Source organism: Lepidochelys kempii, chromosome 7 (genome assembly GCF_965140265.1).
Source record: "Lepidochelys kempii isolate rLepKem1 chromosome 7, rLepKem1.hap2, whole genome shotgun sequence".
In the NCBI taxonomy this organism is placed as follows: Eukaryota; Metazoa; Chordata; order Testudines; family Cheloniidae; genus Lepidochelys; species Lepidochelys kempii.
The window spans coordinates 5,609,207-5,635,926 of NC_133262.1; positions in this window are offsets into that span (position 1 = coordinate 5,609,207).

Genomic DNA, 26,720 nt, shown 5'->3' on the forward strand with positions numbered 1-26,720 from the left:
CTAAAATAAAGCCTTGCTTTGAGAGTAAGTAGTGTCCTCTGTCATTGACTATAAAGGCAGGTCAGTTCTTTGGTCTTAGCTGTTTCGTCTTGCATACTTAGCAGCATTGCACAGAGTATGCCTAGAGGATGTAAGTACTCATGCAAACAAATATTCCAGAGTGATTTAATCTCTGCCGAGCTGCATCTTAAAAAAACAATATTCTTTCTTTTCTTCAGCTTGTCATTCAACAGTTTTGATTCTGCGAATATTCAGATTTAAAAGTTATATGATACTAGTTATTTGTGACAAGCTGTATGGATTTTGTGTTAGAAAGTGAATAATTGAATTAGCAAAAGTTTTTACTGTGTTAGTTTTTAAACAATGATAAAACGTTCAATACATTGCGTCTGATTCAGATCGCAGGTAGTAACTAACTACACAAAATCTCCACTGTCACTTGTCACATCTCATTTATGGGACTTGAGTGGTCTAGATATTACCTGAATTAAGTTTGCTCAGAGCTTTGAAGATGTAAAATGCTAAAGAAGCATTAAGTATTCATTATTACCATTTGAGGCTCTATAGAGAACTTTAACTACAGCATTTTAGCTATTGTTGATTAATGTATATTATGAACTTGTATGCCACCTTGTGGATGAGATAACTTGTATATTATTCTAACTTGTAATTGGCCTATGGGCCCAATCCTGCAACCTTTGACTGTGAAGGATTTCTTTTGGGCTACTCACCTGAGTAACAGATTGCAGAATGTGGCCCTGTGTTCAGATATGCTCAGAATGAAACCTAGCCAACTGTAATCGAGCTGGAAGGCCATAGTATTAGCATGGATTTTCTGCTTTAGATCATCCCTTTTATTTGTTTACTTTCTCCTGCATTACTTCCATAAATGAAGACTGTAGGGTCAGATTTTGTGCTACCCTGTGCCCACAGTCAGAGCAAAATTCACCCCATAAAGTCAGGGCAGCTTTCAGTCTTAGCTGAATTTCTTGCTGTTTTGGAGTTTACACCAGTGGTCCCTAACTTTTTACGTTGTGCCCTCCCTTACCTCTGTCTGTGGCCCGCACCGGAACCACAGTCAGGAGACAGAGCCAGGAATAAGGCCACAGTTGGGAGTAGGGCCAGAGAAGAGCCGGAAGCAGAGTGGGGCTGGGTGGTGCTCCCTTTCTGCCTGCCGTGGGGGCTGTCCCGGCCCCTGGCATGCCCTCCCAAAACATTCCCCCATGCCTCCCTAGTGGGGTGTGCCTCACAGTTTGAGGGACCACAGGTTTACACCGAGATAATTTTCAAACTCTTGTATTTGGCATCAGCTCTTATTTGCACTGGCACCAATTCTCCTCACACTTGCACCATTGTAAGTGAGAGCAGAATTGGGCTCACCTTCCTTCCAAGGGAGTCATGCAAACTTAAACATACACTGTTCCGAATCATTATGCCTCAGACTAATGCTCCATCCAAACACTTAACTGATGAGATTAGTTTAAATTTCTCCAAAGTTTATAAAAAAGCAAGGCACAAGCCATGAGCATGCGCATATATGCAAAATTGTAGTAAGGAAGATTTAGGTCAGACATGAGGAAAAACTACCTAACTGTAGATAAGCACTGGAACAAATTACCTGGGGAGGTTTTAAAGAACAAGTTAGACAAACAACTGTCAGGGATGGTCTAGAACAGTGGCTCTCAAACTTTTCTGCTGGTGACCCCTTTCACATAGCAAGCCTCTGAGAGCGACCCCCCCACACACTTATAAATTAAAAACCCTTTTTTATATATTTAACACCATTATAAATGCTGGAGGCAAAACGAGGTTTGGGGTGGAGGCTGACAGCTCGCGACCCCCCATGTAATATCCTTGCGACCCCCTGAGGGGTCCCAACTCTCAGTTTGGGAAACCCATGTCAAGAATAATACTTAATCCTGCCTCAGAGCAGGGGCCAGCACTAGACAATCCCTTGAGGTCCATTCCCTACATTTCTGTGATTCTATGAAAAATTAAACTTTAACTATTCCATAGCTCAGAAACTGCCAAACTTGTTTTAATGTTCGTTTTATAGCTGAATTATCAACATCTGAAGATAGCCGTTAATAATTAAAATGCAAACAGTTCCTTAATTATAGGCATTGCTACAGTACCATTCACTATCGTTGTTTAGCCTTCTGATGAAGAACATGACTAATTGTTTCGTTTGGAGATACCAGAGAAAAATATTCTCAATAAGACTGTGATCATTTCATGCCCTGTCAGTCTACCTGCCAGAGAAATGCACAGTGCTTAAAACAATGCACGGTTCTGGTCAAATACGACATCTCTCTCAGTAAGAAAGAAACTGCATGGTCAGATGCCCATCTTGTTCAAACCCCGAAGTGGGTTGATGCCAGCCAAGGATCTGACCCAAGAAACGTTAAGGCCCGTCTTCTCTTCTCACACCACTGGCAGTGAGGATGGCTCTGTGGACATTGGTGGAGTTAAGCTGACATAAGTGCTGGTATCAGAGGGGTAGCTGGGTGCTGGGTTTCTCTCTTTCATTCGACATTCTATCCATCTTCCATTATCCTGTGGGGAAATTGCAAAACTGCTAGAAGGATTTTCTTTAATCTCTCTATCACTTTGTCTAAATTAAAGGGAGGGCAGAAACCTAAACTTGTTGGGTTAAATCCTACAGTCCTTGCCCCTAGTCTCACAGGGAGTGGGAAGATGGTTGCTTGCAAGATTTGGCCCCTATTACTTGGATGCTTTGGAGGCTGTGTGTCCTAGTGGTCAGAGCACTAGACTAGGACTCTGAAGACCTTGGATCTTTCTCAGTTCTTCCAGATTGGATGGATGACCTTGAACAAGTCACTTTTGCCCTCCCTGAGCCTCAGTTTCCCCATCTGTAAAGTGGGGTTGATGATATTGACCTCCTCTGTATAGTGCAATCTACTGATAAGTGCTATAAAAGAGGTAAGCATTGATGATCCATATTTTTAAAATATCAGCTCTAGTAGGATATTATCCACCACAGGTCTATTTCTTAACAAATACTTCACTGCAGGAGCAAACTTTTGTAACTACAACCCCATTAAAGTAACGTCACTTTCAGTGTATTTTAATTTCTCATTCAAAACAGTTACTGTACATTATCTTTAAAGCAGCTGCTTCTGGCTCCTTGGTGGTGATTGGAAAAGTGGCTAGTGACAAGGAGATCCTCTGCAATACCACCTTCAGCAACTGCAGTAAAAAATGACCTGGGCACAGTTGAGAATTCAGTGTCACATCCTCTCTGAATTCCTGGAGCGCTTCAGGGTGATTCTTTCTAGCTGAGAAAAGCCTCCAGGAGGATAGTCAGGGCCCACCGTATGTCACTTGCAAACAGGGAGGCATGGGAAGAGGAGAGACTGTAACATCAACCAGGCACCATTGTGCAACCATACTATAGAATCATCTGTGGAGTCCCTTGCCAGGCCTACGCAGCAACGCTTGAAATCCTTGCCAGTGTGCCCGGTTGCAATTCCTGCTCAGGACTATGGGAGCACTGAGGGTGGATTGATGGCAGGATCAGGCTCTTAGGGTATATTTAAAAACAGAGTAGATGAAAGTGCTATGAGCTATCCATAGGATCCATTTTTAATAAGGTGCACTTACTGCACAAACAGACGATACTTTCTCTATAGATCTAGCAGCATTGCTTCATAAAAACTACTCCACCACTAAGATTCATGTGGTACCTCTCCGTGACGGGTCGTTAGTGTGCCAGCAGGGAGCTGCATGTGGGGGGAAGTGCTGGATGGAGGTGGTCGTGACTTGGGGAGGGTTGAGGGAGTAGAGAGGATCTTTGGTCTGGGGCTTCTCCAAGGAGCAAGGGAAGAGCTGCCAGAATGGAGCATGTGATCCTACGATGGTAACATGGGTGCAGAAGGGACTGGCCAGGTCAGCAGTGGACAGCAGAAAGCGTGGGTTCCAAAGAGAGATGTAGAATGGCCTAATGGAAATCAGTGTGACAGGGTCCAGCCAATGGGCTAACTGAAGTGAGATAGACGGGGCTAGATTCAATAGCATCTTTCAGTGCCTGTTGTCAGAAAGCCTATCCAGCTATTGCAAAACCCGCCCAGAGACTTGTATGGCTATTGGGTTTACTTCGAAAATAAATGAGCTAATCTTCAGCTGGTGCAACCTGTCGTAGCCTAACTGAACCAGCTGTACCCGTCGCCATCAGCTGAGGAGGGATAGCATGGTAACTGTGCACAGGGCTCCCGCAGTCTGGCTAACAGGTGGGTTCATCTGTGGCCTAGGACCCTATCAGCATTTCCTTCCAGCAGTCAGAGCTGTACCTCCACCTGGCTCACCCACTGCAGGGCTTTGTTTCAGAGCTGTAGCTGTTCTGAAGGCCCAAAGGAGAAGAGGTAAGGGCCCAGCTGGCAAAACCAACAAAACAGAATCATAGAATATCAGGGTTGGAAGAGACCACAGGAGGTCATCTAGTCCAACCCCCCACTCAAAGCAGGACCAACCCCAGCTAAATCTGCTGTCATCTACCAGCATTTTCTGCCCATCTTGATGCCAAAAGGCCACTGGGCTTCTCTGGCCAGGCACTTGGTGTGAAGTAAAACCAGCATCCAGGTGACACCACAGTAAGCATGTGAGGGGCTCCCAGCCCCTTCTAGCTGTCTAGCCTGACTCCTCCTCGTGGACACAGCTCTTGGTCAAGGCTCACAGGGAAAGAAAGGAGTTTGCATCAAGATGTCCCCCCAGGCAAGCTGTTGCGTGGTCACTGCGGTCCCATTTCCTGGACCAGCACCTCTCTCCTGTTTCCCCTCTCTCCCCACCCACTTCCTTGCGTACAGCACTTTCACAGAGCACTCCCATGTAAGAGATTACTCTCTACTGCAAAAAGTCACTCGCCCTCTGTTCTTCCCAGCAGTTGGCCATGGCCCCTAGAGAAGGACCAGGGGTTTCTCCAGCTCCTTGGAGGTAGAGGGAGACTGTTCAAATTGATTTAGATATTAAAGAGACCACCAGGGATTGATGAGAATGACCGGATTAGCCCCAAGACTATGGGGCATGCTCCCTGGGACTGGTCAGGAGCCACTTCTTCTAAGGGACAATATCCCTTAGACACGTGAGTGCAATGTGGAGCCAATTGTTCAAGGAGCCATCAGCTTGTGTTGAAACACATGGCATATAGTTCTGCAACAGCCATAATTGCACTGCCCTAGGTGTTTGGCTTGCCAAGGACATGCAAGGGAATATGCCCAAAGAGGCACATCAAGAATCTGAATTTCTCAGACCCTATGGGTGATGCCAAGTTTTGTGTGATGCAAGAAACCAGACTGAATGCAGCATCTTGTCCCCTGAGTAATAACCTTGCACATTGCGGGACACTGAGAAACTGACTTCCAGACTAAGTCATGCCATGTTGCTTCCTCCCACCAGTGGAGGGAGGAAGAGAGAGAGACAATCTACAGGAGTGCCCTAGTTAAAGCCATCAGGAATAAAAGAAGTTCCCTAGTGCTGTACTGAAACCTTTACTCTTCTTAGCCTTCATCTTCGTACTGGGGCCAATATAAGGTCTCTTGTCAGCTCCAGCATTCATTCCAGAGTCTGCACAGGTCCAAATGTAGACTGTGGAGCTAAGCCAGAAGATAACAGCAAGCATCTAACCAACTAAGCATCTGAATCAACCCCCCACATACACACTTCCCCTATGAGAAAGGCACCTCCAACTTTGCCATCTAAAGGATAGGGAAGTATGATCAAGACTATGGTGATGCTGGGTGCCAAAACTTCAGAAGGACTGATTGGATGGATTACCTGGGTCAAAGGAAAGCAATAGAGTAGCCCAGTGTTCCTGACTGGGGGAGTCCTTTGCAGAACATTAGCTTTCAGGTAAGGAACAAACTTGCCATGTGTTTGCTTATTCCAAACAAATTATTGTTGAACTCTGAGAGCCTGATTCTCTTCTCATACCATTGCACATCATTGATTTGAATAACGTTATTCCTGATTCTCACAAATGTGAGATCAGAATCAAGCGCATTGCAACCATGTTATACACGCCTATTGAACGTTACATGTAAGTTCTTCATACTTTGGTCAGGTTGACTTTGACAATCTGAACAAAGATTGTCCAAGAAGCTGAACTTCCCTGAGTAGTCACTTCTAATACTGGTGAAAGATAAAGAGCAATTATTTCAAAATCCAGCTCGGGTGATGAACTGGCCAAGAGAGAACAGGTACAATATAAGAAAGTTGAAATCAAGTAACGTATTTTGCGGTATGAGTACATCTTTAAAATCTTGACCTCCTGCATTTCTACTTAACTTTACAGGAAAGTCAGGGAAATATATTTTGAAATTCTGTATACAGAAAAGTAAGAGCTTTCCTTCACCTTTTATTTTGCTTCAGTCCACAGCCAATGTGGTCTACCGTACTAGAGTAAACACAGAGGACCTGCTCCTTTTTAAGCCAATGAAAGTTTTGCCATTGAAATTAATAGGAACAGGGTTGGATCCAAAATGGGTCTCTTCAGTTCATTTTCTTGTTCTGTATTCTCAGTACAACTTACGTGGCTAATCGCAATCAGAGCAACAGACAGGTAGCAATTTGAAGATTATATAACTGGACTGTCTCTTGTCTCATTTACATTGATGTATCTATATAATCAGTTCATTTCAGTCCATTACTGTTGTTTCTCTGTGAAATTGCTATTCTCTCGCTTGACTGGCTGCCCAATTCCCCCTCCTCAATTGGATGAGTAATTGTAAAGCAAACAAGCAAAGGAAGGAAACTTAACAATGGATAATGATAGGATGACACAAAAATAGGAAGGTAAATTAACTTTCTAACACATCTTGAAATGTCAAGATAAATAGTTACAGGGGTTATTTGCTCACTTTCTTTGGCTCTATTTTCTCTGTGGAATTGATTTATATAAAATCTACTCAGTTTCTCCCAACAACATATATTTAATAGGACCATTTTGTGCGTTCACACATCATCACTGATGTCACAGGGTGTTAGTGGCTACCGGCATGATAAAGGAAACATGACAGCAAAAGATGCATGTTTTTGTATTCATTCTGATAGGTGCTCCTTTGATTGCAGGTTTGGAACCTGGTGACCCTAAAATACACTTTATTTTGCTTCCTTGACCATTTAAAGCGTATGTCAGAGTTGACCTGAACATACAGCATGAGTAGAGCTTGGTGAATAATTGCTCTGTGTGTCTGGTGGCCAAACCAAACAATCCAGGAAGAAAATTATTTTGGGTTAAGCTGAAATGAACTTTTTAAACTTTTTTTTTTTCTCATTGAAACAAAAGCTGGCTCTTCTTTTTCTTTCTTTTTTTTGTTTTGTTTTGTATGTGGCTTTTATTGCTTTTTTTGTTGCTGTCAAATTGAGCTAAATTTTCAAATAAAACATCATTTTGAAACAGTCGAAATATTTCACTTTTTGAAAATGTCAATACAAATGTGTTTGACTTTTTTCTGAAAGTTTCTGCCAAAAAGGGCGGGAAATCTGCTGAATTCAACCCAAGTATGCAAACAGTTTTGGTTGACCTCAATGAGCAACTTCCAGCAAAGAAACCACTGGCCAAAAAAAAAAAAATAAAATCTCCAGCTCTAAGTGCAACATAGTTATTGAGCTATGTTTTAAGCAAGAGAGACATGACAAAGCACACACATATCCATGTCCCACATATACATGCTTCCCATTGATTTGTAGCTTCGGGATTCCAATAAATGGCTATACTGCTGGGTTAGCATTAACAGTAACCATCCCTCCAGGTAAACAGTTGTGAAGAGAAACAGTGGCTGTGGTGATAACTCCTGTACGCTCTGGTGCATTTTCTGCCGGAGGCCAAGGATTTGCTCTAGTTAAATTAAGCGATGCTAGAAAACCTATAGCTGCCAGATACACCTATTTAGCAATTTTATGGGGACAAATTGCAGCAAACTAGGGCATGAGATTAACGCTGGCTTTCCTGAAGTGAAAGTGCATTTTAAGCATTGGGCCAAGATCTTTAAAAAGGGAGCCTAAAATTAGGGTCAGAGGCCTGGATGCACAAAGGGACTTACACGTTACAATGCTCAGCATAGAAAATCACAGGCCCAACCCTGCACTTCATAAAGCCTGAGTTAAGGTTCCCAGGCCTCCTATACAATGGATGGGAGGAGAGAGACATCTTAGAACGTACTCCACAAAAGCCAGCCTGCTAGGTGGGAGCCACCTAAGCTAGCCAGTGGGAGATGCTGACAAGAGGGGTGTTTGCTGAGTCCTGCCCCTGTCACCGAGCTAGAGGCCGCTATGCAGCCTGAACTTGTGCACCTGTCTGTGCTTGCAATTCTCACCTCTTAAGCATCCACATAACACAAGAACCAGGGGGCACCCAATGGAATGTACAGGCAGCCGGTTTAAAACAAACACAAGGAAGCATTTCTTTACACAACACACAGTCAGCCTGCAGAACTCGTTGCCAGGGGATGTTGTGAAGCCCAAAAGAATAACTGGGTTCCAAAAGGAATTAGAAAGCCATTGATAGGCCTATCCTCAATGAGGTTATTAGCCAACATGGACAGGGAGGCAACCCCATGCTCTGGTTGTCCCTAAACCTCTGACTGCCACATGCTGGGACTGGATGATGGGATAGATCACTCAATAATTGCCCTGTTCTGTTCATTCCCTCTGAAGCAACTGGAACTGGCTACTGTTGGAAGACGGGATACTGGGCTAGATTGACATACTGGGTCAGGGGTACTAGGTTCTGGATCTCCTGGATCCTGGCTGAGAGCTCTACCTAACAGGCTGTAGGCTCATTCTTATACTTGCTTTCTCAAGGGCCCAGATAGAGACTTTTTATAATAAGGATCAGGTCCTGCAGGCCAGTTAGGTGGAGGAATGCCTTTGCACTGCAGCTTAGGCAGAAAACAGGCATCCAGATGCCTAGAGAGGAGAAGCAGAAACAAAGGTGCCTTGGGTCCTTTTTACTGCAAAAACTTAACCTAGGGAACTTTTACATTGGAAATATAAGCACCAAGAAAAGTTAGACACCTACTTGGTGGTTCAGTGGCGGGGAAGGGATCTTGTGCATTGCCGTGGTACCAAATCCTTCTGTGCATCTAGCTCACAAGAGACCCAAATAACTTTTCAAAAGTGCTGAAAACCGAACAGTGTCCACTGACTTTCAGTGAGAGCTGTTATGTGCTCATTACTTGGGAAAATTATGTAGGTACCTTTAACTTTAGGCTTTCTTTTCTTAATCTTGGCCAACATTTCCATCCATAAGTCATTGCATGGGGTGAATCAATTCAAACAGTAAATATCCCTCTTATTTGTCTCCTTTCACTTAGTTTTTCCAGAACTGGAAAAAAGCTCATTTGAAAAATGTTTAAGACTTTTGCCCCTGCCCTCTTACCTTCCAAAAGCACCTTATTCTCCAGCCCATTTCTGTTTGCAAATGACATTGTTAGTCCATTGCCAGTACATACTGTCTGGGAGCATGGCATTAGCCAATCTCTGCATCAGAACCACACCTCGCATAGATACACACTGTGACGCAGCTCGAACACTAGCTCAGAAGCCACCAGCAGGAGCCAGGAGAAGTCCCAGTAGACCCCCCCCCCATCATTACCATTGTTCCTACCCCCCTGGCCATTATGCACTTGGGGAATATTGTACTACTTGTCACCTGCTGCACTGTTGAGATCAGAGTACATGCAATGGTCCCTTCTGTCTTTACAGTCTACGAAAACTGTGTTCCTGCCAGTCCATCCCTTTTTCTGTCCATCGGGTTGTGGAGTTGGTTTGGGCTTTTATACTGGGTTGTGTTCTGTAATCTTTTCACTCTTCCTTCCAGTGGCAGATTTAGAGTTAGTGGGGTCATGTGCACAGCTTCATTTTCAGGGCCCCCCCGCCCGTCCCCCCTCGGGAGCCAGCCAAGAAAAAGAACGTTTTTTTGTATCGCCCTCTCCCTCCGCCCCGATTTTTCATTCTTTTTTTATTTCATCCTCCTCTAAGTAATGGGAAGTAAATGAAAATAAAGTGAGGTACCTTGACTGGGGCAGGGGGTTGGGGTGGAGGAGGGGGTGCAGGGGTTGGGCTCTGGGAGGGAGTTTGGATGTGGGGTGCGGGCTCTGGGCTGGGGTAGGGGGTTGGGGTGTGGGACAGGGTCGGGGGCGGTTCGTACCTCGGGTGGTGCAGCTTCCAAAGCTACTGGCACATACAATCCCCCCCCCGGCAGCGGCTCCTAGGCAGGGGAGGTCCCGGGGTCTCCCCAGGCGCCACCCCCCACAGCTCTCATTGGCCGCAGTTCCCAGCCAATGGGAGCTACAGAGTCGGTGCTCAGGGTGGGGGCAGCGCGTGAAGACACACACACCCCCTCAGGGGCCACAGGGACATGCCGGACGCTTCTGGGAGCGATGCGGTGCAGAGCGAGGGAGGCAGAGCAGGCAGGGAGCCTCCTTAGCCCTGCTGCTGGCACGTCTCTGCACGCCCCTTGGGGTGAGGGGGGAGCAGGTCTCTGTGCGCTGCCCAGGGCAGGGGCAGTGCGCAGAGCCACCTCCCTCCGCCCCTGCCAGGGGCACACAGAGACGTGCCAGCAGCCAGCCGCTTCTGGGAGCGGCGTGGGGCCACCAGCCACAGCATGCAGACAGCCTGCCTGAGCCCTGATGAGCCACTGGCCAGGGCTCAGGGGCAGGTTGTCAGATAAGATTTGTCCTGCATTTTGGGGGGACCCTGTTTTTGGGGGCTCCATGCCACCACATGGTTTGTTTCCTGGTAAATCTGCTCCTGGTTTCCTCTTTGCTAGATGTTTATGCAACCCCCATACATCAGTGTTATCCTTTCCTGCTAGGTTCAGCCTCAATGATTAGTTTTGTCTCCTGTTTAATTCAGTCCATCAGTTCTCACCAAAAACACTTCTGACAAGATGTTTACTGCATGCCATTCGCCGTGATGATTGTATATGCAGTAAATCAGTTTCGGATTCACCCAACAGGCTGGTTTCTGTAGTACCGAGGAGTCTTAAAATACAGGTGAATAGAATTTTAAAACATTGTTAACCTTGCTTGCTTGCGGCCTTGGATCAGGTCTGCACACAGTTTTTGTACTGAAATAATTTCAGTTAGGGATGTGCCAGTTTTACTGGGACAGGTACACCGTACAGGTACACCATACAGCTCTAGGTGTGGGCACAGTCTTACTGACAAAAAGGTGCTGGCAGGGGTGAAAGTAAGTCGAGTGACTTACCGGTACGCTGGGGCCAGCTCTGGCCCCCGGAAGGGGCGGGGCCAAGGGCAGAGGGGCAGGGTTGGGGGGGTCAGAGCCAGCCCACCCTGTAAGGTAAGTACCCCCCCCTCACCGGGGTAGCAGCAGCAGCCCGGGGCTCCGGCGGCTATTTAAAGGGCCCGGGGCTCCCCTCTTCTACCGCCCCGGCCCTTTAAATAGCCGCCGGAGCCCTGGGGAAGCGGCGGGGCTCCAGAGGCTATTTAAAGGACCAGGGCCACAGAGGCAGCTGGATCCCAGCCCTTTAAATAGCCCCTGGAGTCCCCGCTACCCCAGGGCTCTGGGGGCTATTTAAAGGGCCTGCGGCTCCCCTGCTTCTACCGCCCCGGTCCTTTAAATAGCCGTGGGAGCCCTGGAGTAGGGGTGGCGGGGCTCCAGTGGCTATTTAAAGGGCCCGGGCGGTAGAAGCAGGGGAGCCCCAGGCCCTTTAAATAGCTGCCAGAGTCCTGCAGCCGCTACCCCAGCCATTGCTGGGAGCCCCAGGCCCTTTAAATTGCACCCCCAGTACGGTGCAGCGGATCTTGCCAGTATGCCATACTGGGGCGTAGCGGCTTACGTTCACCTCTGGGTGCTGGGTACCATCTCGCTTATTCCCCTTCCCTTGCATGAATAACTATAAAACAACTATAGCAGTATAGTCTTTGAGAGGTATTAGTTTCTAGTGTAGACAAGGCCACAGGAAATGGAGAGAGCACAGGGAAGTGGTGTGAAGTGAAAACTGGGTTTTAGTCATGTGCCTTCATTGCTAGAGGGCCCTTAATCATGTGAGCATTGCAGACTGATGTCCCTGAAGATCGAGCTGAGAATATGTCCCAGGGTTTTGCAGGAGGAAGCAGTACTTTCGGGGAATTAATCACTGACTGCGGCCTGGTCTACACTACACGCTTTGGTCAGCCTAGTTGTGAAAGTGTCTTCACTTAAATTTGGCTCCCACCAACATAAGCTTCTCTCTACGCTGACCTAATAACATCGCCTCCCCGAGCAGCTTAGAGTTACAGGTCAATGCAATATTTGTGTAGACACTGCATTGTTTACTTTCACTGTAACCGGCTTTCAGGAGCTGTCCCACAAGACCCCACTACTGACAACACAATCGGTACAAGCGTTCCTGGTGAGGACACACACGGCCGACACAAAGAGCCAAGTGTGCAAAGACACAAGTGATTTAATAACTATGGTGGCTGAATGCCAATGTAAGTTTGGTGCATGTAATTTTGTAGTATAGACATGGCCTGAGAGGAGCTGATGATCTATCTTAGCTCATTAATTGCAGTTGGCCATTTGTCTTTGTGGATTGGTCTGGACTGAGGTCATTATTGTTGTTATAAAAGTAACCTTAAAGAACACAATAACAAACCCTGAGGGTGTGGATTATGTAATGGGTACAGGTCACTTGGTATGGACTGGGACTTCTTTTAGGGAATTCATGCCCTATACATTAGTATATACATTGGATTTTTCAAGCCAGTTCTTGCACTTTAGAACTGCTGGCTGCTTTCTAAAGTTCTGCAAATTTCTCTGTGTACCTTCTTGCATCTGGAGTTTGAGTTGTGGGGTCTGACTCTCCTCTCGTTTACACTAACTGTTTACTATGTTGAAGCCAGTGGAATTACATGGGCTTTTTCTGACTTGCCCTGATGTAAGTGAGCAGAGAATCAGGTCCTTTGTCATTGTTTTGTGCTTATGAAAACAAGCAGATAAAATCTGCTGGCTCAGGAGGCGGAGGGGAAAATCAGCACAAAGAACTTATGCATGATTTAAATTCACAAGCCCACCTACTTAGCCAAATAATGCTTTAGCTGTCTTTTACAGTATCTCCTTGAATCTTAATTAATTAAAGGTCCAAAAAATAATTTTAAAAATCCCGAAACCCACAGCTCTATTGTAACAAATATACTGTACACAACTGCTCTGTATTACAGGGCTTGTTTGTCATTAGTAGCTTTGCTAAGACCAGATTTTTCTAACACACTCACCATATACAAGTGTATAGGATCACAAACAGGTCCATTGCTTCTCTTTTGTTGCCATCCTTCTTTGCAAATTGGTAGTACTTAAGCTACACTTTCAGCAGCTAGTCAGAGTGGACTGTACCAACGCACGATTTTGTATTCTATGAAATCGTTCATGATGCATTTTATTTTATTTGGCTTTTGTTTGGTTTTTCCATAGTTTCCTGTGGTGTTCATGCTGGCCCAGACTCTGATGTTCACATTGAATAGCACATCACTCTGCTTTAGGATGTTAATCCTGGAGACCTTCCTTATTTAGTCCCACAGCTGGGGAATTTGCTCAAGTGAGGCCTGCTGCAAAGGGCCGTAGTTTGAGAATTAGGAAACTGAAGAAATACCCAAGTATTTTTCTTAATTCCAGAGACTTCAGCCTATCTGTGATTTACAAAAGTAAATAAAAGAATTAGCTCTCTTGAGAGGATTGTCTAGTCAACACTCCTGAAATCTAGAAGTATCTTATTCTTGTAGCCACTTTAAGATATCCCCTGACATGCATATTCATACTAGCAAAGGTTTTCTGCTTTGAATGCTTCTAATCATAAAAATTTACCAAAGTAACTTTTCATTAATTAATATTCTTAGATCAATTCTATTTCACATTAAATCGGTTTAATCAGATTCATAGCACGTGAATCAAAACATCTGGATACTGACGTGGAGGGGTGTCCAACCGAAGAAGATGCATGTGAAACATAATTCTAAATGTTTCCCACTGATTGGGTTGATTATATGTGTATTTCAATTTACCGGATGGAAAGTCAATCAAAAGTGAACATAACAATTCCACAATATTAGAAGGAAATGTTGATCTGGACAACATTGTTTCCAGGTGCTCTGTGTACAGTTGTCAGCTACACTTGCTACATAAATAGTTAGTGATTACAAGTTTACACTGCTTTGTTTGTGGGTGTCGGATGTGGGGGGGTTGTTTTTGTGTTTTTTTGTGAAATACAATATTACAGGAAAATATTTGACTTGGAATACTTGCTGACACAAAATTCTACACAGCAGCTTAAACTCAACAGATTAATTGCACTTGATTTAGTGTAAAATGAGATTTAAGTTAAATAGCACATTTTATGTAAGAGACATTGAAAAGTCATTAGCAAACAACTTGACCTGCTAGTTGATAACTTATATGCTATGTCTTGTGCCAAAAGAGTGTGCTAATGACGCTAATTCGTTGCATAAAGTACAGTGTGTTATTTCCTATGTACCTATGATGTAACACTATAGTGTTAAACAACTGAAATTTTATTCTTTAAGGCCTGATCCTTTTCCCACAGAGATAAATTTTACATTATCCTGATTACAAATTGGCAAGGCATAAATATTTTTCCTAAATACAAGAACAATTTTTAAATGTATATCCCTGCTGTCTCTGTATCGTTTCTATTAAAAATATCACAGAGCTCTCATTCAATTTAACTAGTTCAGCATCTCTCAGCCAGGTGCTGTTAACATTGCATTGCAAAGCCTGTATTGGAGTGGTCCCAAACTGAAAGGATGCCAGCCACAAATGGCACAGTTTTTATTCCACGCCCTCTCCCACATAGGACTACTCAAGAGCAAAGTTATGCATGTGCTTAAGTGCTGGCAAAAGTAGGCCCTTCATCTAGCTATGGGGGTTATTCTTACTTAACATTTATGTTGTGTTCACAGCATGCTCGGGGCTTTACAGACTAACAAAGGTCTTATCATGGAAACACTCGTCAAATCCACAGTTTTCTGTGGGTGGAGCTTTCAGAGGAGAACCTAGATCCTGTCCGCTCTGTGGGGATGGTAAAGAACTTGTAGTATCTTCATAACTGTAAAAATTTGCCTTAGGGCAAAAAGGACAATATCTCCATTGTCATGCAGCTCTACCTCAGCCTGTACCTACTGCACTTCAGCAAAGCTCTTTGTAGGTATAAAGGGTGTGATCCTGTGCAGATAAATGTAACCCTTTGCTGGAAAACAGTTCCATTGACTTCAAAGGGACAAGTCGTGAATGTAAGTAAAGTGTCCCGGAAAAGTCAACTATCACTATAATTCTTAAACTGTTCTGCCTTTTATTCACACTAAAAGCCAGCACAACACCAACTGCCGGTCAGAATAACATGCATTATGCATTTTCCCTAAAGGAAAGCAGAAAAGCTAGGAAAAACAGAATCAGAATACAGGACTTGTGTACGATTCAGATTAAATATATGAATAGCAGGTAATGGGCAGGACTGAACTGTAATAAAACTAAATATTCATGAATATTAACAAGCATATATGTGTTAAAAGAAAACACCAGGGAACAGCCTGCAACAATGGAAAAATATCGTTAACCTCTGCTGCCATCTGCTGGCATTGATGTGCCAATGCATGCTTACTCCTAAACCAGAGACCATTGATGTATGTAGCTCACGAAAGCTTATGCTTAAATAAATTGGTTCGTCTCTAAGGTGCCACAAGTCCTCCTGTTCTTTTTGCGAATACAGACTAACACGGCTGCTACACTGAAACTTGATGGTAATTGTTACGCCAGGGCTTTGGCCAGTTACTCTGGTTTTGAGTTGTGTGAAATATTCACATTCAGCTTCTGCTCTGACTGATCTTGTGTTTGTGGCTTGGTACATGAGGCATGTGTAGACACAGAGTAGGTAGCTAAATACGTATGGCTAAAAACTCTCCTTGCTCCCCACATCAGCTATTCTTTTCGCCAGCAAGCCTAATGTCCCATCAACTTTATTTTAGACTTCTTCAGGAAGGAGGTGTACGGCTTGCTGGATAGTGCGGGGGTATGTTTTTTGGGGGGGAGCAGTAAGGCACATACCGGAGACATCACAATTTCTTCCTTCTGGATGTGTAATTTTGTTATTCTTCTCTTAAAATATTTTTTACTGGAAATAAATCTTCCAGCAGATGCTTGCGGACTTCCTGCCCCAGGAAACCAAACTGCAAGGTTTATAGAGCATTGTTGAAAACTGAGGTCCAGATCCTTAGCTGGTGTAAATTAGCATTGTGTAATGTTGCCAGCCCTCAGGATTTTTATCCTGAGTCCTGGGGTATTTGCATTCGACCCTTGAGAAATGGCAAAACTGGTCAGCTCATTGGCTTTAGTGGGGCTGCAGCAATAGGATCGGGCCCTCCAGGCTGTGTGAGTCTCAGAAAGGTGGCTTTAGTGAAGGTCGCTTTGCAGAGGTATTGAGGCCCCGCTCCAATCACCTGAGAGGTGCTTTCCCTCCTGGCTACTTCGTTTTCAGCTAATTGACTAATGTTGATTCCTAATGGTCTTCTAGCAATATCTGCAGGCACTGGTCTTGGACCCAGCTCTGTCCCTCCAGGGGCACCTTGACCTGATCCTTGGTTCTCTCTCTCTGAAACAACCCCCGTCTCCACCTTCTCTCTCCACACTCTCGAAATCTTGAAGGGGGGTCTGAGGGTTCTCAGCTTTCCTTCCAGAAGGGAGCTAATCTTTTGGAAGAGGCCTATAGCATCCTGAGGCCATCCCTTCCTGCCCAACATCTTTACTGAAGAAGAGATCTATGTCCCTTTTTTCCCTTCTGAATGTTTTTCTGTGGTACAAGGTCAGACTCTTGTCTCTCCAGGCTGCACCAAACAGGTCTGGGCTTTGTGTACTTCTCAAGATCCAAGATGGGAGGTCTGATTCCCAAAGCAGAGAGACTTGCCCAGGTGAAGCTAGAACTAGCTGCTCGGCCCCTGGGTTCAAGCTTGGCGGCTAGCCTAAGATGCTGCCCATGCAGTGGCGTCCATGCTGCTAGTCCACATGTTAGTATGAGTCTGTCTACCCAGGCTGGAGATCACACCTCCGAGCTGCTGTGCAGCCATAGGGGTGAAGACTTTCTGGGTATCTTAGCTATTACTTTGGTAAAATCTGTGAAACCCTAGGCAGGCTTTCTCTTTGGAAGAGCCCCTCTTAAGTCCCAGGATGAGGGGTGGTGGGAGGGGTGTGTCAGGTTCTGTCTATGCTTGTAGCTAGGGATGTGATTCCTATCTCGAGTAGCACACCCACACTAGTTCTCATTGAGTTAGCTCACTAAAAATTGGAATGGAGTCATGGTAGCATGGACCGTGGCAAGCAACAGCTCAGGCTAGCTGCCCTGGGTGTAAATCGTCAGGGGGAGAAATTGCTGTCCTACTAAAGTGTTGTTCACTTGCTGGGTAAGGAATTCACCACAAAATGTTTAGCCGCACATCATGGCATTTCTCATAGCTCTGACAAACGTCTTTATTATCACCCCTAAGTTACCTCAAGCAGGACATTTCTCGTAGCGATGAACCTAATACGTGCAAGTGAACGGAGATGAAATTCCTGAAACTTGGCTAAAAGAAGGTCTGAGACAGAAGCACCCACTTCAACATCTGCAAATTGATTGGACAGTCTAAAAGTGTCGCTATTAGGATGCTGAGAATCTAAACTAGTCAATTAGCTTGCAGTGAACTAACTATGCACCATAGGCAAATGCATGTTTCCGACTCTTTTAGGAGCTACAGAAAAGGGGCACACAATGATAAAATACAGCAAATCAAAAAGAAAAATGGGATTGAAAAGTAAGTAATACTGATGACTTCAATACAGCTATAAATTGTGATCTGGTAAAACACAAGAGGATGGCTATAATACTTTGAAACAGGGCATAGTATGTTTGATGCATTGGTCTTTAAAGGGAGAAAGTCATTATACAATTTTCAGCTCATGCTTTAAAACAAATGGAAAATCCCCACTGAGTTAAGGCATTGAGAATGCATACAAGGTAATCGGAGAAAATCTAGCTCGTACAAAATTGCAGATGTTATCTGGAATGCTTTAATTCAAACAACACAGATCTCTTTGCTTCCTGCCTGAAAGGGTTTTAGACTTAATAATAAACTTACATATTGAGTTGGGATTAGATATTTTTGTCTCCTCGTCATAAGCAAAAGGACTGGGATGATCAAAATATGTTTTATTATTTTTAAGGTATAACTTAAAAATATTCAATGCCACAGACAAAGGTAGGGGAGATGTTGTGATTACTCACATGTAACAACCAATAGTTCATCGCTCATTAAACACTGTATGTATTTACTGTCCTATTGCAATCAATACAGAATTTTTTTGTGGCATGATTACTTTTCATGTGTATTGTGGTAGCACTTAAACTCGGGCACGGACGGGAACCCCTGTACAGACGTGGAATAGAAAGATAGTCCCTGCCGCAGAGAGCTTACAACCTAAGGAGAAGACAGGAGACAACCATTGGCCACATCAGACAGACGGGGTGGACGTGGGGAAGACAATGAGACAACCCTGGCCAGCATCAGAAGCTGTGGTCTCAGTGCACACCAGCTGCCTGACCACTACGAAGATATTTGTAGCCACCGTGGCAGAGGTGAGGTTTAAGCGACTACCAGGACTTCGCTAAATTCACAGAGAAACAACTTGGCTACAAAAGAGTTCGTGCTGACCATGTGCATCAGGGGAATTCAACTAGCTCCCAACATTACTTTTTTTAAAAAAACCCACAAAAATGATCCATCTTCCAACCCCCCTAGACATTAAAATGCTTGGTGATAAACAGCTAAAAGACCTAGCCAGTTCTCACTGCATTTAAACCTTTCCCTTCCCATCTGACTAGCACCAACTCCTCAACCTTCACTCTGCCCCTAGGGTTCTTTTTTTTTTTTTTTTTGGAAATGTAAATGAACATCAGAATGACTAAGAGTATTGTGCCCCACGCTGTCAGGTAATGGAAAGGGGCGGTGGGGAGAGAAAGCAACACGATACTGCATTCTGCCCTGGTGAGGTGAACGTACCTCTGTGTAGAGCCTTGAGGAAATACTTCTGAATGTGCAGCCAGGTCAAGCGTTTGCTTCAGCCTGGCCCAAACTCAGCAAGAAACACATTGCCTAAGGTTGAGTCAGCAGGAAAGGAAACAAACAGCCTTAGCCAGCACCGGCCCTAGACACCAGCAAAGCAAGCACGTGCATGGGGCTGCACAATCCCAGGGGCGCTTTTGGAGCTTGGGACAGCAAATTTTTTGCTTGGGGCGGCAAAAAACCTAGAGCCGGCCCTGGCCTTAGCTTATACGCCCCAAAAGAGCTTATACAGATATAAGCCCCTTTTATTCCCGTATAACTTTCCCATGTAGACAAGGGCCTTAAGGAATCTCTGGTAAAATTAATCTGAATTAACTAAAGGTGTGAATTTAAAGTGGATCAATGAACTGCATTAAATCCCTGTGTGGATACTTATTCAGAATTGAAGTGGCCTTAATTCAGTTAAAACCAAATTAAAGCAACTTTAATTCTATCTGGAAGTGCTCACACAGGGGTTTAGTGCAGTTTAACTAATCCACTTAAAAAGTTAATTCAGATTTCTCAAGTGTCCTCATGTAGACATGGCGTTATGAATCTTTTTTTAAGTAGTTTCCTAGTTCTTGCTTCCTGACTGCATGGTATGGGCAAGTACTTCCCTCTTCCTCAGCATTCTGCTAGCTCCTAGTGAGCCCAGTTCTTGCTTTCCTTAGTGTGGGGTTTTTACAAACCACTTCATATATAGTTATATCTTCCCCAGTAGGGCTCTGATTCAACAAAGCACTTAAATTCCATTGAAGTCACTGCTTAAGTACATGCTTAAGTGCTTCCCCAACTCCCACACCCAAAGTACTGAAAGGCAATTATTCTCCTTGGCAGCAGATCAACCGAACAAAAGAGAAATGTTGGCATTTTGCTAGCCCGGAGAGATTCTGTGTGAAAAATGTTAGAAAACTTTTCAGAAGTGAACTTCCGACCAACTTTCAAAACATCGCCTCACTTTAAAAACTCCTTTTCTGTGTTCACCGTATTTCACAGAAGAAAAAAATGGTGCTGGATTGAAATACAACGTGCTGGGTTTCTGGTATATTAGTATTTGTGGGGATGTCAGAGGTGAACATTTATTTTCTTCCCACCTTTTAGTCATTTAAAACTTCTCTATGGTCATTACATTTTCAATAGGCCATAATAGGAGAAAATGAGCAAAAAGCCCATTGAAGTTTAGTGGCTGTCCCAGTAATTTCAAGGGGGCCAGCATGTCACCCATTAATGGGTTGTGTAGATGCTCAGCTCTTGTAAGGGTTAGGCCCAATGTTAGACATGGGACTTTTAAGTATCAGGGGCTAGCCATGTTAGTCTGTATCCACAAAAACAACGAGGAGTCCAGTGGCACCTTAAAGACTAACAGATTTATTTGGGCATAAGCATTTGTGGGTAAAAAAACCACTTCTTCCTAGTCTTTAAGGTGCCACCGGACTCCTCATAGGACTTTAAAAAAACCCTTTGTGTCAGACGCAAGGTATTTGAATTCTATATTTACTGCATGTAATTACTAATAATTTTTCTTTGTCTCAGGTGGTACAGAGCTGTGTCTACTCTTACTGAAACGAAATCTCTTGATACCAAAGAAGATGACTCCTCCAGTGGAAGTGACTCAGGTTGTCTTGAAATCTGTGAAAATGAGAAAAAAGGTTTTATGATGCACACGAAGACAACAATGGGAAAAATGCTTCTGTCCTATTGAAAAACACATTAAAAAACTCAAGCTACATGATGACAGCCCTGTAAATCTAACCAGCTACAGAGCAGGGGACTTTTCTGGAGTACACAGACGTCTTCCAAAAATAATTAAGGAGTTGCCATCTCCCAGAGGATTTCCAAAAATGAGAACCTGGAATCTTTCTCAGAATGGTAATTTATTATTGAATGAGGGCTCAGTCCTGCAGTCTCTGTGCCTCAATTCCACCCCCTCATTAACCTCAGAGATGGATTTTCTTCTCTGTAGCAGAACCAGGTCTTCTGAGTGTGTCCGAGAAATACAGGACTCATTCATGAGAGCTAACATGGCTCTGAAACAAATACGGACCTTTCAGAAGCCCCAGAAATCTTCAGATTTGTTAACTGTACTAAAATGTAGTAGAAGTTCTGAGTTTAATGTTTACATGTGCACACTTTAGATCAAAGTTTTAGCACTGTTTCTCTGAAAAATGGTGCAGGGTTTTCAGAGGGGGCTACCCCATGCTTTGGGTGTCCCTAAGCCTCTGACTGCCAGATGCTGGGACTGGATGACCGGGGATGGATCACTCGATAATTGCCCTGTTCTGTTCACTCCCTCTGACGCATCTGATGCTAGCCACTGCTGGACGACAGGATCCTGGGCTAGACTGACCATACTAGGCCAGACCAATGGTCCTTCTTATGCACACTGCAGAACTGGTGCAAGATCTTGCAGGCTTCCATCAGATATGCTGTTTGATACTGCATGGCAACTTTGCTGAATAAAGTGTAGTCGCTGACTAATAGCAGCACCCTTTCATTCCAAGAAACCAGCAGGGCTGGTCTACAATTCAACCTTCGCTTCTAGAGGTGATTCTGTAAACAAACCATGTTATGCTGTTAATAACTACAACTCGACAAACCTGGGGTTTGGGGATGAGATCAACTGTAGGATCCATCAGTATGGGTTTCCAGGGACACTGCCAGGGGGTTTTGTGCCCGTCAGGTAGGCTCTGAGGAACACTTTCAAAGGTGTAGGAGGAGTTCTCTTTTCAAAGCGACCATGGCACTTAGCACTAGAGCCACACATGGGACGTAGACTCAGCATTGCAGCACCTAACTCCTAGGTGTCCTGCTGCCCCAGGGAACCTACTGCCCTGAGCTAGGTACCCAGGCTCCCTATACAATGCATGGGGAGAGTTAGGTGCAGCCAGCGTGCTCAGCAGGGAGGAGCCTAAATTAGCCACCTGGAAATGCCAAGGAGAGGGTGTGAGGCCTAAACCCTGCCCCTCAAAGGGACTTAGGAGCTTGACTGTGGACTGGAGGGAGGTGCCTCTCCGCACTCGGGACTCACAGCTGGGACTCCTCTCCAGAAGGTAGGTGCCTAAGCCTTTCTTGCAAAAAGAAGAGGAGGAGGTGGTGGTGGTGGTAAAGGTGTTAGTGATGCATAAATGACAATATGAATCTGATTTTAAAAAATATAACTTGGTTTTAGCTGTCCTGAGGCATTCTAGTGACAAAGCTAGGGGAACCTGATTTTTAAATGTGTGGCCCTAAACTTGTGTCCCCAAGGGGCCTGTTGCAGCACCTGGGAAACCCCAGAGAGGACAGCGCTTTGGCCAGGCTCAGGGCCAGCTTTAAGAGTGCTGTGCAAAGCACCCTCACCGGGCCCGGTTTGGCCCTCGGTGATCTTGTCACCTGATTCTGTGCTTTTAACTATTGCAGTGCTCCCGCTGAGCTGCAAGCTTCTCTGGAGCAGAACCAGGTCTTCTGAGCTGAGCAGCTCCCCGCAGACACACCTATTAAGCCCCCCTCCAGCTAGCACACAATTGCACATACTTCTCCATAGCAGATTGGCCCAGCTGCAGCTACATCCTTCCTTGTCAGTCCCCAGCATCTGCCACAGATTACCCCAAATTCCTGATCTGAAGAAAAAAAATTAGGAAAAGAGGAGTTAATATCTGGCCTGTCATCTAGATAGGAACTCTCCTTTGCATTTAGAGGAAACAGGCTGGATTATGTCAATAAGATCTCCTGCCTTGAGCAGAGGGTTGGATTAGACGACCTCCTGAGGTCCCTTCCAACCTTGATATTCTATGATTCGGTGATCTTTTCTGTCTCTGAATTGACTTGATGTCTAATGTAGATGTTTGCCATGTTGGGCCCAGCGTATGAGACAGACAAGGTAGGAGGGGTAATCTCTCTTATTGGGCTTTCTGCCGTTGGTTGAAGGTACAAACGTTTGAGCTACACAGAGCTCTTCAGGTCTCGGGAAGGAAATCAGCATTTGAGCCAAATACCAGTGGGGACAGATTGTTAAGCGTTAGCGGTGACCCATGTTGTAGGAGGCTACTTGAAAGGGAGCAGGCAAAAAAAGTTGGATGCAAAAGGGGTTTGAGGTGGCTGGCCATTGAGAATTAGCAGGCAGGTGTATGAGAGTGTTGCAATGAGACATGAAGCCAATGTCCCTACTGAGTCTGCTTTTGGTGATTAGCAGGTGTGAATTGCAGGGCTAGTCTACCCTAGAAGCAATACAGCAGCACCAATGCAGCTGTAACGCCTCTCGTAAAGGCGCTCTAAGGCGGCGGGGGAGAGCTCTCCCGTCAACTCAATCACTCCACCTCCGCCAGCACCGGGAGCTGTTCTGGTGAGAGATGCTCTCCCGCCGATATAGTGCTGGCCATACCAGCACTTAGGTCGGTGTAACTTACATCGCTCAGGGGTATGGATTATTTATACCAAAGTAAGTGACCGTGTAGACGAGCCCTAAGTTCCAAAGCTTGCCTTTTGAAGGGGGCGAGCTGCAGATTTTCTGAGGCCGAGGACTGATAGATGGAGCGCTCGCTTTGTGGAAAGTCTTTGCCCACGGGTGATATGGTGTTTTTTTGTCTTTTATCGCTTTTCCATGCGAGTTCATTCAGCTTGTCTGGGATCGCCCCCATAGTTGTTGGGGCATTTAGGGCACTGGATGAGGTACACCACAGGTGGTTGTGATAGGCGTGTGTAGGAGCCACGGATCTTGAAAGGTGTGTTGTACTGTAGTGGAACCGGGTCATGCTGGAACGGCATACCAGGGAGGACGCCTCAGGGAGGAAGCCATTTTATTCTCAAAATGACTTCCTCCACACAGCATGACCTTGCACGCTCCATACGTGCCGGGCCACGGCAGCAGGGACACCAGTGGCCCTGAAACATTTTTTATAGTTGGGGTGCTGAAAGCCGGCGAAACTGCAAAGCCCCCTTTTTACCTCGTGCCCCTCCTTACTCCTGTCTGTGTGGGGGTGGGAGCAGGACTGCGGCTCTGGGAGTGGGGGACATGGACAGGGGTGAGATGGCCAAGGCTGGGGCCGCTGCTGGGGATGGGCGCAGAGTCCCAGGCGTGGGGCTGGAGGGAGCAGAGCCCCGTGTAAAACCTGGGGGTGCTGCAGCACCCCCACACCCATAGTTCCCATGCCTATAAGGGGCAGAATACCTGCACTTAAAATATCAGGACTGCTCCACTGGTGATGTGGGGGCTATTGATCATCACAGTAGTGGAGATATGTCTGCAGGTTTTGCATCTGTTCTGGCAGGGTCTGCTGCTGCTTTGAGTTGGTGTATCCGGGTCTGCAGGGATCTTGCTTCTGGTGGTGATGTGGGTCGGGGGGGGGGATTGTTTGAAGGCCAAAAGAGGGGGTTTGGGGAAAGCTCCAGGAATCTTTATGACAAACAGTCTGAACCTAGTAGCTTTTTAAATGACGTTTTCCTGCTGAAATTATTTCCTTTTAAACCAATCCCATTCTACTGCAAAAATCAGCCACTTATAGAGGCATTCAAGCTTCCGGCAATTACCTTGCATTGAGCGACCCGTCTTCCTGCTGAGAATACCAAAAGAGAACATGCTTGCTACCTGACGTGTCTGAGGTTCATAAATAGTCTGAATTTGCTCCGTTTATAGCATTGCAGGCTGGAGCTGTAAATCCTGAACCTAGTCCTATATGTTACCAGGTTTACTGTGGGGTATGCTCATTTACCAGGGTTACTAATCGGGGGTGGGGGTTCTGTAATTCTGTCCGTGTACTGCTTGTGTGACCTGTGTTCTCATACGGAGCTCTACTTCTCCCTGCTGCAAGTTCCCTCCCAATGGAGCCATCCTGCAGGACCTAGGTTCCCCAGGGCTGGGGTCCTCCAGCCCCAGAATCAGATGAACACACACATACACATTAACAGAGCGCATCTGAGTGGACCGGGTCAATCAGCACTCCCAAGCTGACCCCTTGTATGCCCTGGACTCAGCAGGCAGGGTTGAACAGCACTTCCAAGCTGTCACCCTCATATGTCCCAGGTTCAGCACATCCTTATCACCACTTTCACATTACAATTGTTCTGGTAGTAACCCACTTGATGAGCAAACCCCACCAGATTTTTGGGCACTACAGGGATCTTTAGCTTAGTTAGAGCAAATGGGGAAGCCAAAAACACAAAAGAGAGAGAGAGAGAGAGAGAGAGGGAAGCAACCAGCTTAACCATAAAAGTTATTTATTGCCAGGTAATAACCATACAAGGATAGCCAAACAAACAAAACAGTTACAATATTAAATCTAGCTTACATATGATTACCAAAGTCAGTTTAGAAAACTATAACTGATCACACAAGTCAGGGTTAGAAAGCTATACCTAGAGTAGGGGGGAAAAACAGAGAGAGAGAGAGAGAGAGAGAGAGAGAGGGATGAGTTCTCACCACTCCATGAAGCTTGAACTGGTCGGGGTTCCTAGGTGGTGATGGTGGCTGAAGGTCTGGAGTGCTGGAGACAGGCAGAGTCCCCAGCACAGTCAGTCAGGAGAAGATGAAGTCCCAATGGAACTGATGCAGATTTTGGATCCAGGCATCAGAACATGGGTAGGGGTTTTTGTAGGGAAACAACAATGATTCAAGGGAGAACACTAGATTTGTTTATGGGTAAACTGATGGCTCAAGGGAATATACCCAAGTTGTTTTGTTCAGGCTAGACAATAGGAACGGATCATTCCTGGCTATGGGCGGTGTTCCTTCCAGGGGGCTCACAATGCAATCAGGCAGCTTCAGTGTTTTGGATACCATGAAAGGATTTATTGCTAGAATTGGTCTGATAACCACTGAGCTGGGTGTGTGCAGGCGTAGGTTCATTAACATCTGGAGCAGAGATCCCGCATCATGCAGTGCTTCCCTGCTTTTCTGGTCCCAGAGTTCAGTGCGGTTCTTGCCTTGGAATCTCTGTTCTCCATTCTGTATGCTAATAGAGATGCTTCCCTGGCCCATCTTTGATGCAAATGAGGCTAGGGGAGTTGCCTTAACCCTGTCACCCTTGTCTGGAGGGGTTTACGTGTGACTCCCATGGCCTTTCCATTGCTTTTTGTAAGCCTTTCTTCTGATCAGTTTTGATTCAACGAGAGGCTGGGGGGGCGGGGGCGTGTCCTTTGTGAGTCAGACAGGCTGGATACTGCGCCCTAGTTCCCCAAGAACACAGAGCTGACAGGTAACATATGTGACACACCTTCTGAAAATAACACACAGAGTCAGTTTCTATCAAGAAGCTCCTGATGTTAGCAATGGGACGTGAGTGAGTTTGGCTACTGGAACGAGAGCAGAAGATAGAGGAGGTCGATCACCAGCACTGTCCCTGGAAGGGATTAGTAAGTAAAGAAAGGTTTCACTGAGCTTGTCCAGCATTAGAACTGCCAGCCTCCAAGTTTCCAGTGTGTGTGTGTCAGAGCATAGGAAGAACTGAAGCAAGGGAAGAGGAGGATATAAAAAACACAAATTATTTTATGTTGGCTGAGCTTCCAGCTGTCCGTCTCTAGCTCAGAAACTGCACTGTGATGTTTCTAAACTCTCTCCATCTCTTTTTCTTTCAAAGCATCCATCCAGCTAGATGTGAATGTCATGGAGGAACAAGCAGAGAGGATAACTGGGGAAACCACGGT